The 13,809-nt window shown below is 36.5% G+C and overlaps 1 long non-coding RNA gene across 1 annotated transcript in view; it reads left to right on the top strand.

The window, feature by feature from the left end:
* The window catches only part of LOC116082345, a 21,542-nt gene extending 8,061 nt beyond the window's left edge, over positions 1-13,481 (top strand). The window contains exon 3 of the long non-coding RNA XR_004115257.1: positions 13,379-13,481. This is a non-coding gene — a long non-coding RNA (uncharacterized LOC116082345). The remainder of the gene's footprint in view (positions 1-13,378) is intronic.
* Positions 13,482-13,809: the final 328 nt, after the last annotated feature.

The raw sequence follows: 13,809 nt of genomic DNA, 5'->3' as shown, positions 1-13,809 counted from the left end.
CAAGTGCTCTGCGAGAGATACATGAATCTGAGTCCTAGCCCATCTAAGTTCTAGTGCTAGGATTAAAGCTAGCTTCTACTCTCCCCTCTGTTTCTGACATGCTATCTTGTAACGCTTCAAGTGCCCCCAACGCCACAGAGGCGGGGCATTTCTCATCCTCCAGGCAAGAATGTATAACAAGCGCCATTAGCACGATTACCGTAGCTTTGGCTGCGCTTTCTAACCCTGAGAAAGGGTCGGAGTAATTAAAATCAAGCAGCATGCCTCTCAGAGCTCACTCTGTCCTGCAGTTCTGAAACCTACCAGCTGTTGTAAGGCTCTCCTGGCGTCCCGGGTTTCTCAGCACCAGCTGTAGCCCGCGCAGTAGTCTCGCAGGGAAGAAGACACGCAGACACACTAGGTTCCTTCTGCAGCGACGTTTACTGCCCTCTCCCAGAGGGAAAAAGAGGTCGAGCCAGTAATCCGCACTGCTTATATACACCACAGTGCGGCGTGTCTGCCCACAGCGCGGTGTGTCTGCCCATGATTGGCTGTTTGCTCATTACCCTATGTGACGCCCCAGAATGGGCCGTGACATGGCGTCTTTTCACTCTACGCACATGCGCAAACAGTTCTCTACGCACATGTGCAAACAGTTGTTTACTAGGAGTTAATAGCGGAAGTAGGCGCCATCTTGCCATGGCAAATGCCTCTCAAGCTTCACGGCTCCCCACAACAAACCACAGAGAAGAGAAGTGATCATGGGGCATTATGTCATGAAGAAATAGAAAACATCACAGAAGAGGGTGTTGAAAAAACTGTAAGACCCAAAGAGGACCAAGAAATCTAATGTAAGATTGTATCTCCAGCTAGAAATGACAGAAAAGCTCTACCCATGATGCTATACAACATGGCTGCTTAAACAAAGCCAGAACAAAGGCAATAACAATATCCATGCTAATATGGACAAGGAAAAATCATGACCCCCTGCCTGAACAAAGAACTACAGGCAATTAAGAATGTTCTGGACAAGCCTATTAATTGTTAATATAGTACGAAGTGATCGGCCTTGAGCTTGGGTGCATCCAAATAGCACTGGAAGGGTTAAACAGATTGAACATGTATATATATTCACATACACACAACCACACACACACACACACACACACACACACACACACACACATACTCACACATGCAATAACAATAATGACAAAGAAAAGGGCCATAATTTCAAGAGGGAGTGGCCGTGTGCCTTCCCATTCCCCTAGTGGTAATATATGGCTATCTATTATCAGAGAGTTGAAAGTGCTGAGGTGCCAGACTGTTGAACCCTCATTCATAATTGAAGATCTGTATCACACCTCAAGGCTGAGGGTTATTATAAAAGAAAAATTTTAAAAAATAAGAGAAAAATTTAAGGCACAGAGAGGGATATGATACACTGATTTCTGAGAGTGATATGGCTGTTAGATTCGTGTGTAGTAGTAGTAGTAGTTGTTGTTGTTGTGTGTGTGAGAAAGAGAGAGAGAAAGAGAGAGAGAGAGAAAGAGAGAGAGAGAGAGAGAGAGAGAGAGAGAGAGAGAGAGAGAGAGAGAAACTCAGGAATGATCTTGAATGTTTTGCTTTATCATTTTCTGCATTTTAGCATGAGTAAGATATCCCAAGGAGCCTGAAGGTAGGTTCTTAGCTAACAAGCTCAGTGATCCTATTCTCTCAGCCCTCAGGAGAAAGGAATCATCCACACCAGGCTTTTATACATTAACACTGGGGATTTGAACTGCAATCCTCACATTTGTCCAGCAAATGTTCTTAGCCACTGAAGCATTTCATCTGCTTTGGTGCTGCCCCACTGAACACAATGTGACAGTGATTAGTTACCTGCTCGAGGTCTACAAAAGATTACAATAGTTAGCATCCTGTACCAAAGAGTGGATTTGTGAAGGGGACCCCTTCCTTCCCTGAGGATTTATGTACCATGGTTGATGAGGAAGGAAGAAACATTTTCTTCAGTGGCATATCTACAGGCTCAACAACCACACCCTTGTTAACAACATTCTGCCATGTTCCTATAAGCAAGAGTAATGCAGCTCAGTAGGTTGAAAAAGATGAATGGAGAAGCAAGCCAGATTAGGAGGAGGGAGAGCAATAGTAGTGGAAAGAGAACACAAGATTCTTACACGAGATGAATATGATCAAAATGTATTGTTTACCTGCTTGTTCACCATGAACCCCATTATTTTGTTTTTCATTAACATGGAATTGTATTCTATCTCATGTATGTATGAGATGTTTTTATTGCTCATTTTTCTGGTGATGTGCAACAAGGTTAATTCTAATTTTATATGCTACAGTAAATGAAGCAGCAATTGACATGGGGGTACAAATAAATATCCCTATGGAAGGAATGGAATACTTTGGTCATATGTACAGTAATAAATTATTTGTATCATATGCTAGTTCTGTTCACATCATTTTTTAATATATCTCAAAACTGATTGCCACAATGATTATTAATTTGCATACCTACCTACCAACAGTGAAAAAGGTTCCACATCCTCTCCTACATTTGTTGTCAGTTATGGTGGTAACTGCTGTTCTGAGTTGGGTTTACTGCTATCTCAGAGAAGTTTTAATTTGAATTTCCCTTATGGTAAGGGATATCAAATACATTTTAAAATACTTACGACCATTGGCATTTTTGTCCGTTTTTTGATTGGCAATTTTATTCCATTGTTATTTAAATTCTGTAATTCATAGTCAATTCTGGATATTAGCCTCTCATCCAAAGTGTAGCTTTTCTCCCACTCTTTAGGCTAAATGTTATGCTCTTGGTAATTTCCTTTGCTGTGGAGAAACTTTGCATTTTTATCCAGTCCACCTGTTGATACTGAGTGAGTTCCTATGCTGTCGGTACTGAGGGAGTTCCTATGCTGTCGGTACTGAGTGAGTTCCTATGCTGTCGGTACTGAGTGAGTTCCTATGCTGTTGGTACTGAGTGAGTTCCTATGCTGTTGGTACTGAGTGAGTTCCTATGCTGTTGGTACTGAGTGAGTTCCTATGCTGTTGGTACTGAATGAGTTCCAATGCTGTTGGTGTTCCATTTTAAGTTCTTCCCTACTTCAAATATCTTGAAGGTTATGCCCTGTGTTTTCTTCTAAAAGCTTTGGTGTTTTGGGCTTTAAATTAAGTTCAATGATCTGTTTTCAATTGATTTTTGTACACAGTGAAAGATAAGAATCTAATTTCATTCTTCTGGAGGTAGAAATCCAGCACTTCTAGTGGCATTTGTTGAATAGGTTATCTTTTCTTCTAACATATGTTGTTGCCTCTTTTATCAAAAACTAAGTGGGCATAGCTTTGCCATTTGATTTCCCACTTCTCCATTCGATCCCATTGGTCCACCTGTCTATTCCTATGCTGCAAACTAGGCCTTTCTCATCATCACTGTATATAGTTTTTGTCAGGTCAAGAATACTAATCAGCTCTAAAGTAAATGAAATTTAAATTTTTTCAGGAAAATGTAGAGACTTAGAATGTATCATATAAGTAACATTGCATAATCTCATGAAGAAAAATCACATTATCTCTAATATGCAGAATCTATCTAAAAGAGCATACATTCATTGTAAATCAATGTATGTATGGGTAGAGCATAAAGTGAAAAGAGAACAAGAAAGGCTAAATATGAGAAGATGAGGAACACAAGGTAGATAATAGATACAAGTCATTAAAGAGGATATAAAACTAAGTTTTTCATTCTGTCATGCTTTGATGTTTGTAGTAGAAAATTACATAAAATGTTTAATAATGAAAGTTAAAGAATTAATATATTGCTTAATAGCTTCCTTTCTGAATGTCTCTTCTAACTGAATATTTTTATAGATTTTGGGTCTAGTTAATTTTGGTACATAGTTTCATTATTTACTTATAAGTATTATTATATTATAAAGTTTATAAAATTAAAAAGAAGCTTATCATTGTGTATAATTAATAGGTGTTTAAAAATTAAAATAAAACAACATGCATAAGTCAAAAGTCAAGAACAGCTGGGAACGTGTGGAGAATGACACATTGTTGGGAAGATAATTTGTGTAGCCCTCACTGAAAAAAAATGTGGAGATATTTGGAAGAACATAAAAGTAGACCCTCTCTCCAGCAGTAGATGGCATCGCAAAATAAACTCACCAGCATCTTTGGAAGTGCTTAGTCTCTGCATATATATTATAGCTTCTTGTTTTGTGTTCATATGGGATTTCTATGTGTGTGAACATGTGTGTCTTGGTGTCTACATGTGTTTCTTGTGTTATTTCAGTGTTCTGCCCTATTCTGATTTGTTTTGGTTTGTATTATCTTACTTCATTATTATTCCTTGGATGCCTGTTTAACTAGATACAGAATGGGTATGAACTAGGATGGGAAGGGAGATGTGAAGGAATTGGGAGGAGAAAGGGAGGGAAAATCAGAATATTTTCTTTAAAAATGACAATTTTTAAACAAGAAAAGTGCAGTAAGAAAAAGTAGAGCTACTTATGATCCAGAAAAACCTCTTCTGGATCCAAAGAAAATGAAGAACATGTTACAAAACTGTCATCATGCTCATTGCAATATGAGAGACAGACACAGATGTACAGATAGATGAAGGAAAGCTGGTGTCTATATGAACACATATGGATGGAAGGATAGATAGATAATACATTAGATATGTAGGCAGATAGATGACATATTAAACAGATAGTTGATAAGTAGCTGATTGATAATTGATAGAGCCACTATATCATGAAGATGAACTTGGAAGTCATTACAGTAAGTAACACAAGTCAGAGACAGAAAGGAATAGTGCATGCTTTCACTTACATATAAAATAAAAGTAAAACAGAAAGATAAAACAAAGCAAAACCTCAGCCTAAATATAAGGAAAGAGGTAGCATGGAAATGGTTTTACTTTCTCCCCAAGGATCAGAAGCCGAATATGAGGAGGACATAGGGTAATTATAAGTCACAAAGCACAAAGTAGCGGTTGTTTGAGTTAAGCAAAGTTAGAGATCTACCACACAAGAATAAGTTCAGCAGATTATATGATATTTGAACGCCTTGATAATCACATGTACAAAAATTGACAACTTTAAACCATGAATATGCTAATTTCCTTTGACATGTATTTTCTATACATATCCATATCCATATCCATATCCATATATATGTACTCCAATTTATTTTAAAACAAATGTAAAATCAGAAAATAAATATAAGGAAATATACATATAAGGATATAGTTATATATTCATTATGAATCTTAATATATCATGTTGCAATGTTAAATATATCCCAAACTATCTAGTATAATTCTCCAAAATATTCAAATATGAAAAACTCAATCCAATCATGTAGACTCATTTCTGTTCTAACCTGTCTTTCTTGATACCAAGTCTAAGTGACCACAGTTTCAGGAAAATTAACATTGTCCTTAATTCAGAGGATTTTATTTTAGCAATCTTGTGGTTCCAGGCATCATCCCTGGAATCAGAGCACCACTGCCAGCAAATCTTTTAAGGGAGAAGTATTTGCAAATGAGTAGGAGCAGAAAGGAAGTTGAATCTATCTCTGAATACCCTGGTATAACAGGTATCCTCCTGATGCCTGCAAGAAAGAGGCATGCCTCTCGCCAAACACATGGGGACTCTGGTAGTAATCTGATGGAACAAAATGTAAACTGAGGACCATTAGCCCTAGGTTTCTGAACATGACTCTTACTCCTGTCATTTATTTCATTCCATGGATCCCCACTTTTCATCACATCTATCATTGGAATTATTCATACTCACCTGTTTCTTCTGATCCTTATTTCCTTAGAGTTTCTGCAGTATGTAAACTTGATATTAAATTAACATATATAAATTCATTTTTCTGGCTTTTACTAACCAATGATCCTTGGATGAATAGAAGGGACTTTTTTTCCCTACAGCATAAAAAGATAAGACTTAGATAGACTGGGATAAAAATAAATATGTTTAACTGATAAAGAATTTTATATTCATAATTTAGAGAGAAATATAAAAATGTAGTAAGAAACAGAACTTCATATGCTAAAAAAGGAAACAGTTTGACAGGTATTTAAGGAAAAATATATGCATGAGAGATACATCTATGAAAATGCTGAACAGGGATACTTTTGGTCCCCAGTCTTACATGTAAGATGCTTGTAGGAATAAATCCTCCCTAAGAAGCAACAGAAAACAAAGTCAATTTGTTGTGTAACCACTAAAGAATTGAGACTATCTACCACTCTTCAATAAGACAGACTCACAGGTAACACTACAACATCACAACTTTCCAGAGGATGGACCCACAACTTGGCATGTCTTTCGTGTGGAGATGTGAGCAGGAGAATGTAACACTATAATACACAAACAAATGGCAGCTCAATTGTAGAGCAACTGTGAGCGTCAGGAACTCTAGGAGCCCTGCAGTGGAAGCAGGAATCCATAGCTTTCATTGTTTTATTTCAATGAGCTTGTCTAGATTCTTAGTCAATATAGAATTGTTAAATAAATAAATAAATAAATAAATAAATAAATAAATAAATAAATAAAAACCTCCAGTGTCTCTGGCATGAGGAACGGGATAGTCACCATTTTTTAAATACTCCAGAGAAATTTGTCCTTCAAAATAAGACCATCAGCCAGGTATGTGGAATGGCTGATTCACCAAAGCCTAACAAACTGAGCTTTTACCCCAACAGAAAGAAGGGAAATACACAAGTGAAGAATCCACTAAACGTTCTCCCATACCTTCTTACTGCTATGGTTAAAAGAAATCCACTATCCCAGCAATCTCAAGCCATTCTGCTGTTCCAATAGGGAGCTGAAAAACACTAGAGTATCATGGAACTTCAAGCATCAGGCTCACTTCTGATGGGAGTCCTGGTCACAGTGTTGAACATTACCTCCTTTCCACTTACCTTATGATCATATTGCTAAATCGATAATAATAACAGCTGTTATGTGCCATAATCAAGCTAACCTTCCTACTCCAAAAATAAAAATTATGAGGGCAACCCCATAGGAAGACCATCAGTCTCAACTAACCCGGACCCCCGGGAACTTCTAGACAGTGAGCTACCAACCAGACAGCATACATGGGCTGGCCCAAGACTTTGATACATACGTAGCAGAGGACTGCCTGGTCTGGTCTCAGTGGGAGAAGATGTGCCTAATCCTCCAGAAACTAAAGAGACTGGAGTCCCCAGGGAGAGGGGAGGCCTAGTGGTGGGGGAACATCTTCCCAGACACAGTGGGGAGGAAGAATAGGATTAGGAATTGTGAGAGGGAATGCTGGGGGAGGGGGCAACGGCTGGATTGTGTATATATATCATACTAAATATCAAGATGATGACACCTAAGTAGGGAAGGAATCTTGGAATGATCAAACCAAGATCTGAAAACAAAACAATAATTAATAGTAGGATAAAGGGTTTTATTGAAAAAACATAGACAATCTTCAAGGATAATAACCACTTAAAGAGGAAAAGAGTTAAGTTCTAAGAAAGAATTAAAAGCCATCAAGACTAACAATATTGTGATGAGTGAAAGAAAACCTTTGAGAGGCCTGTTAGTAGGCACAGCTGAGGAGGTATCTGGGTTTAAGGGTAGAATAGAGTCTTATGGCAATGTAAGTCTAGAGGGGAAATGACTAGAAGCACAACCCAGCTAAGATCTCTGAGGAATACTTGTAATGGGAGGACAGCATAGAGTGGTGGGACCAAAACCGAAGTACTAGTTACCAACAGTTTATGAGAAGTAACCAGCTGCTGATGAAGAAGCTCCATGCTAATGCCAGCTGCCGAGTCAAGAACAAAGATGAACAAATGCCAAGCAAACACTTATCAAAGGTAGAGCCACCACAAATCAGTACAGCTTGAGCCCTCAAATAATTCATTGGCATTAGTTACCTTTGTGGCTGTGACATAAGGCCTGAAAAAGGTGACCCTTGAGACTAGTTTGTTTTGGCTCACAAAATTCATTCAACTATAATTACTAGTTTCAACATTTATAATATTTTCCTCATTTTTTTGTTACTCTTACAATCATTAAGGTAAAAATTTAAGAACAGCTAATTTAGGCTTTTGGTTCTCATTAGTATTCTATTTAGAAATTCAGAATTTGCTTTCGAAAGAAATTTTTTACAGTGTGTTTCTGTGTTTGTTAAAAGAGATAGAATCGATTACCATAAACAAAGGGGAAGAGAGATGAGAAAAGTGTTGGAAAGGGGTAGGAGAGGAAAGAGGGAGAGAGGAGAGTCTCTGGTTTGCAACTATGTATCATATCTTCTCTACAAGTCCTTAATAGGATGATAGCTCAATTCTAGGAATCAAACAGTGAATATTCAGAACTCTTGTGACTCTACACTTTGAGCTTGGTGACTTGAAATGTGTCTCACTGTTTGATATGGAAAATGTTGCACATGAAGGACTTCATATTCCCCCAGTCAGTTGTCAGCATACCTATTGGAGATATTTGTATTAATGCAGATCTCAGAAAACATGACATCATCTGACAGCTTCTAAGAAAAAGAGGCTAGATACTTTGTGAATTTCAAGTGGAAAGAAACCACTTTTTATGGACCAAGAAGTGGTGTTTACCAGGGACATAATATGACTATAGGGCCAGGCTGCATGACTTTGTTCATTTGCTGCCATCTATTTTCAATGTGGAGATTATATGCCTACTTTGGAATTTATGCCCCTACTATAAAAGGATAGCCTAGCTAAGAAATATGTCACAATCTTGCTTTGCATTTGAAATAGGTCAGTTTGAAGTACTTAGAGTGGTGCCTTGAACAAACTAGAGGACATACTTTAATTATTTTAAGATAAGATCGATTTCTCAGAATTTGTTTAAAAAAAAAGAACTCTCATTGTTCTCAAGGAAATGAAAAATTCTCTGATTTACTTTTAACATTTTCAAAACTATTGTACTATAGAAATTATTTTATTTTCATTTTCTCAAAACAATCTTGTAGATAGACAACATTGTTCTTATGACTATTTACATTTTGAAAATACTGAAGTTGTTTCTGGTTACAACACAATGGCTTAGAAATTCGGGAAATTTGAAATCCTGTACCTCACTTCTTCTATATACTTTATTAATATATTTCTACTATAAAAGTGAGTGGAGATATCACTTTAGGGCATTAGACATAGAAATGAAGTAAACAGAACCTGTATGCTTATATCAAATTACCTTGAGAATGATTTTGGCTATACAGAATAAGAAAACTTTAAAATACTAATGACTTTTTCCTAAGAGTGTGCTCTAATCTCTGACATAAGGAGATTAAAATCAAACAAAACATTGTAACCATTCTGGCTTAAGATATAAAGGACTGAATTTGGGGTTTCCAGATCACTTGCAAATGGGGAAATCCCAGCTTGGCAGGACAAACAAGATAAATGAAGATTTCTTGAATATAAATCTTTGCTGTACATGTGGAAGAGCTGAGTTTGAATCTCCAGCACACATGTAAAAATTTGTGCATTTTTTTATGCAATAAATGTCTGTAACTCTACTTTTGGGGGATGGAGAAGGCAGATCCTTAGAGCTCTCTGGGCAGCCACCTTATCATAAAGTGTGTCCTGTTCAGTGAGAGGCCCAGTTTCAAGAGAAGAAAGCTGAGAACCATAGAAGGTACCCAGCCTTCTCCTATGGCCTACCCATGAACATGCATGAACATGAATACCTTTATACTCAATAGGCTTTCAACAGATACACAAATGTGTCACAGCCCACATGTGGAGGTCAAAGGACAATTTGACAGAGTTTGTTCTTTTCTTCCACCATCTGGGTTCAGGGGATCAAGTTCATGTTGCTAGATTCAATTGCAAGTACCTTTACCTACTTAGCCATCTGGCTGGTGTTAGCATAATAGTTTTTTAAAAGTATCTGTAATATGTTACACAAAATCAGTGCAATTAAAAATTACTAAGCATGTGGAAACACAAAAGATAAGACATATGGTCCAGAGAAAAGTCAGGACATTAAAACTGACTCAGGGATTTATGAACTACTAGCAATTTTTTAAATTAAGTGATGCATTTTAAGTGTAATGAGATATGGTTAATTATATAACAGATTATATTAGTAGACATGTAGAATTATATGAAGGAATATACAAAATTAAAACATCATTGGAGAGAACATCAGATATATAACGATGAAAAATAAGAATTGCAAAATACATTTAAAAACAATTTACCCTCAAAGATAATATTAATACAAAAAATTATTATAAATTGCTCAGCAAATGACAGGGTATGAGAACAGCATGTCAAAAATGGAAAGGCAGACTTAAATTTGATTTAATCTGGATGCTATAGAAGAAAAATTAAAACTAGTGGTTAAAGTTACAGTCATGTTCTAGCTTAAAGAAACCAGAACATTCCAACATAAGAAAACAAAGAAAGAAGTGGAATGCTAATAGTGATGTCAAAGAAAAAAAACATGAATTGGAAAAAAAAAACATGAATTGGAAATACGTCCTTTATAAAGTTTAAAAAATGGTAGATTATACAGTTGAGGAGAATACTCTAATCAGTGTGAGGGGCATCATCACAGATCCTACAGGCTAGATGGAGCTCTTAAAGTCTAGAAATGTTAACAGTATGACAAACCAATAAATTTTCTTTAATGTACATCTTATCATAAAATATTAGGAGTGCAAAAATCTGAACATTGCTACATGCAGGTAAGAACTGGAATTTTTGGTTAGAAACCTTTTAAGGTCAAGCTATCTGACCCTGATTTTATTTTGCCTGGTAAGTTTATTATTAACTATTAAGCTAAGAAATATCATGTGTTCTAAATACACATTCTAATACTTCAGATCAGTAATTACATGTACCATACAGTTAAAAGACTCATTTTCCAAACCTGACAATGTCAATTTTAGATCTTTCATAAACATTGGTGGAAAAGGTCCTTGGTAGAATTGAACATCTTGAATCCAGCAATCTCTAAAGAGAAGCATGCACCATGAACAACATTGCTTATTCCATGAACATAGAAGTTTTTGTTCCACTATTTGTTTTCAAAAGTGCTGCAACATGGGGAGGGGGGACGATAGCTCTATATTTTCCAAAGATATTTAAAATAAGTGGCAGTTGATTGAATGCTTGTCTTTTAAAATTACTTCTATTTAGGTATCCAACTGCTTATGCAACTTGAAAAATGTTCTCATGGTTGACTGTAACTTGAAAAGCATAATTTTAATATTATGTAATGTATTTGTCTAACATCCTTAGGCATTTGTACTATCTACCATGGACTTGTTCTAAGTCACGTTGCCACATGAAAACCAGTGCATTCACCTGCTTCGCCAGGCTCAGAAGTCTCCAGTGGAAAAAACCGACAAGCTTGGGTAGTTTTGTCACAGTCGTGCAGGGCTCTCTACCTATCATTGCCAAAGAAACAGGCAATTGTGAAACCCATAGTAACCGGCAACAGGGAAGGGGCTGAGCCAAGAGACAGCATATAGCCAAAAGATTGCCCAACGCCTAGCTGGGGTAGGTGCTGACCTACTTTGTTCTGTAACACACAAGTGTGAAATAATGTCCGTAGACTCCCTTTACAGTAGACTCAAATACATACTTACCAAGTGACCTTCACCTACTCATCCTCCTCGAAATAGGTGATTCAAGATTAATGCCTGTTATTTTATTAAGGTACACTTTGAGGGTCTCATTTTTATATACTTTATCTTTATGCATAGTCATATGCTGAATTTCTTGGAGGACTTTCAAGTATGTATTAAGTTAGAGGAGAGAAATTGTACTCACTATGAACACCACATTTCCCCAGTAGAGCAAATATCAGTGTCACATTTTAATCCGTATCAGTATTAAATCAGTGTTCATGGACTACAATGTTCTATTGGGGTCCATTATATCCTTCATTATATAACATTGGTTTTGTTATTTCTTTTGACTTTTTTTTGAGGTAAAATCCAGATATATAGCATAGGTTTGCCTGTAAGTCTTGGCCTCCTCCCTCAGCATCCTGAATACTTAAATTGCAAGTGTGTACCATAGTCTCCAGTCATATAACAATTTCAGTTTATATGTATTTAATATTCATTTCCAAAATGAGTTTACAAAGTCCCTGAAGAAAATAAATATACTTGAAACTTATAGTCTAAGAATTGAATATATTATTATTCATTAATATATTTATTAATATCAATCCTGAAGGAAAAGAAGCCTAGAAAAAAATAAGTTTCCAACTCTCATCAATAAGCATTTCAAAAAGCCTGCTGTTCTTTTGAAGCAAAAATTTTACAGTGATGGGAAAATGGATAGTTGAAATGATCAAGCCAATTCTAAAACAGACTTTTAAGTCAGGAATGCATTTATCAGCTCTTATCCTCATCTTACCCCTCGCCAATCCCTAACACCGAGGGATCTCTACCAAAGAGTGGCATAAAAGGGAGAAAATTGAAAAAGTCATCATTTTACAGCATAGTAAGACTCATTTATTCATTCAATAAGGATGTATTGCTCTGCTGTGAGGGCCAGGTATAGAGCCTGGTGTAGGCAATGCCTTACTGAATAAGACATAGATATGCTATGGAAGAGTTACTGAGTTTAGATTTTTACATCTCAAACACTTCCACGTAGATTATCATATGAATGAACTATACAACTTACTTTCAGCCACAATTTTGGTCTAGTCTTTGATATTCTTCCTCTATCATCTGAAACAGCTTTTCTTTCAGAGGGAGAAGAGGATCAGAATGAAATAGAGAGTTCAGGGACTCCTTAGCCAATTTCTTTATGAAATTACATTTGGAAATTTCTATTTAATTGGTCCCTCCAAGGCTTGTGAACTGAAAACATTTATGGGCTCTTCCATGGTGACAGATTGAAAAGTAGTCCACTTGATTGTTGAAAGGTGTCTACCAAAATAAATGAATTTTACAAGTGATAGCTCTATAAGGTCCCCTGGTGCACAAGAATTCTGGAATTCAGGGATTCACCTTCTATTGTGTTTAGAATATCCTCTTATAAGAGAGTTGTGTGATGCACTTTGTTCTAATCCCAAGGGCTGCTTTTAACAAGAAATGAAAAGTTAGTCTACCCAGTGGTGATTTCTGTGAAGTGGGATACTTCAGCAGTTATTGCTAATTCTTTGTGAATTGGGCAGTAATCCAGAATGAAGTCCCTTTTCTCTCCAGGTTATGCTTTAGGCACAAACTACATATGTTAAGTCATGATTACCTTTGTGGTTATTTGTCTGGTCCAAGACACATTAGTTTTCACTTGAATAACAATTAATCAAATTTCCTTCCTTTGTCTTCTTCATCATTTCTTCTCTATGAAGTGTTTGCTCTTACCTACTTTCAGAATTGAAGAGACTATGTACTATTGAAGATTCTCCAGTGCTTTTACTTTATGTTCAGTAACACCTTACTGTTAGCAAGAGACAAGACTTTATCAGGACTACAAGGTAAACTATTTATGCATATTATTTCCAATGCATCATTTTTTGACTGTCCCTGTCCTTATTAGAGCAAAGTCCTTGATCAATCAGACACATTTCCTATGTATGTTCCTTCTACATATCCCTCAGTATTCTCCTAATTGTGCAAAAACTCCTCTCTTGATTATGTCAAACCTAGGCTCAAATTGAGTCACTATAGCAATCTCCCTCTGTGACTCAGTTTCTCTAAACCAAGTATTACTCCATTTGTGAGCTTACATGCGTTCATAATATATTTTGTTAATTTTAATCTACCCATAGAATGTACATTCTAACCTGTGCTTAGGTTAATGCT

This window comes from Mastomys coucha, unplaced genomic scaffold (genome assembly GCF_008632895.1).
Source record: "Mastomys coucha isolate ucsf_1 unplaced genomic scaffold, UCSF_Mcou_1 pScaffold7, whole genome shotgun sequence".
Lineage (NCBI taxonomy): Eukaryota > Metazoa > Chordata > Mammalia > Rodentia > Muridae > Mastomys > Mastomys coucha.
The sequence above is the reverse complement of the archived record's forward strand: the minus strand, read 5'-3'. Positions and strand labels throughout refer to the sequence as shown.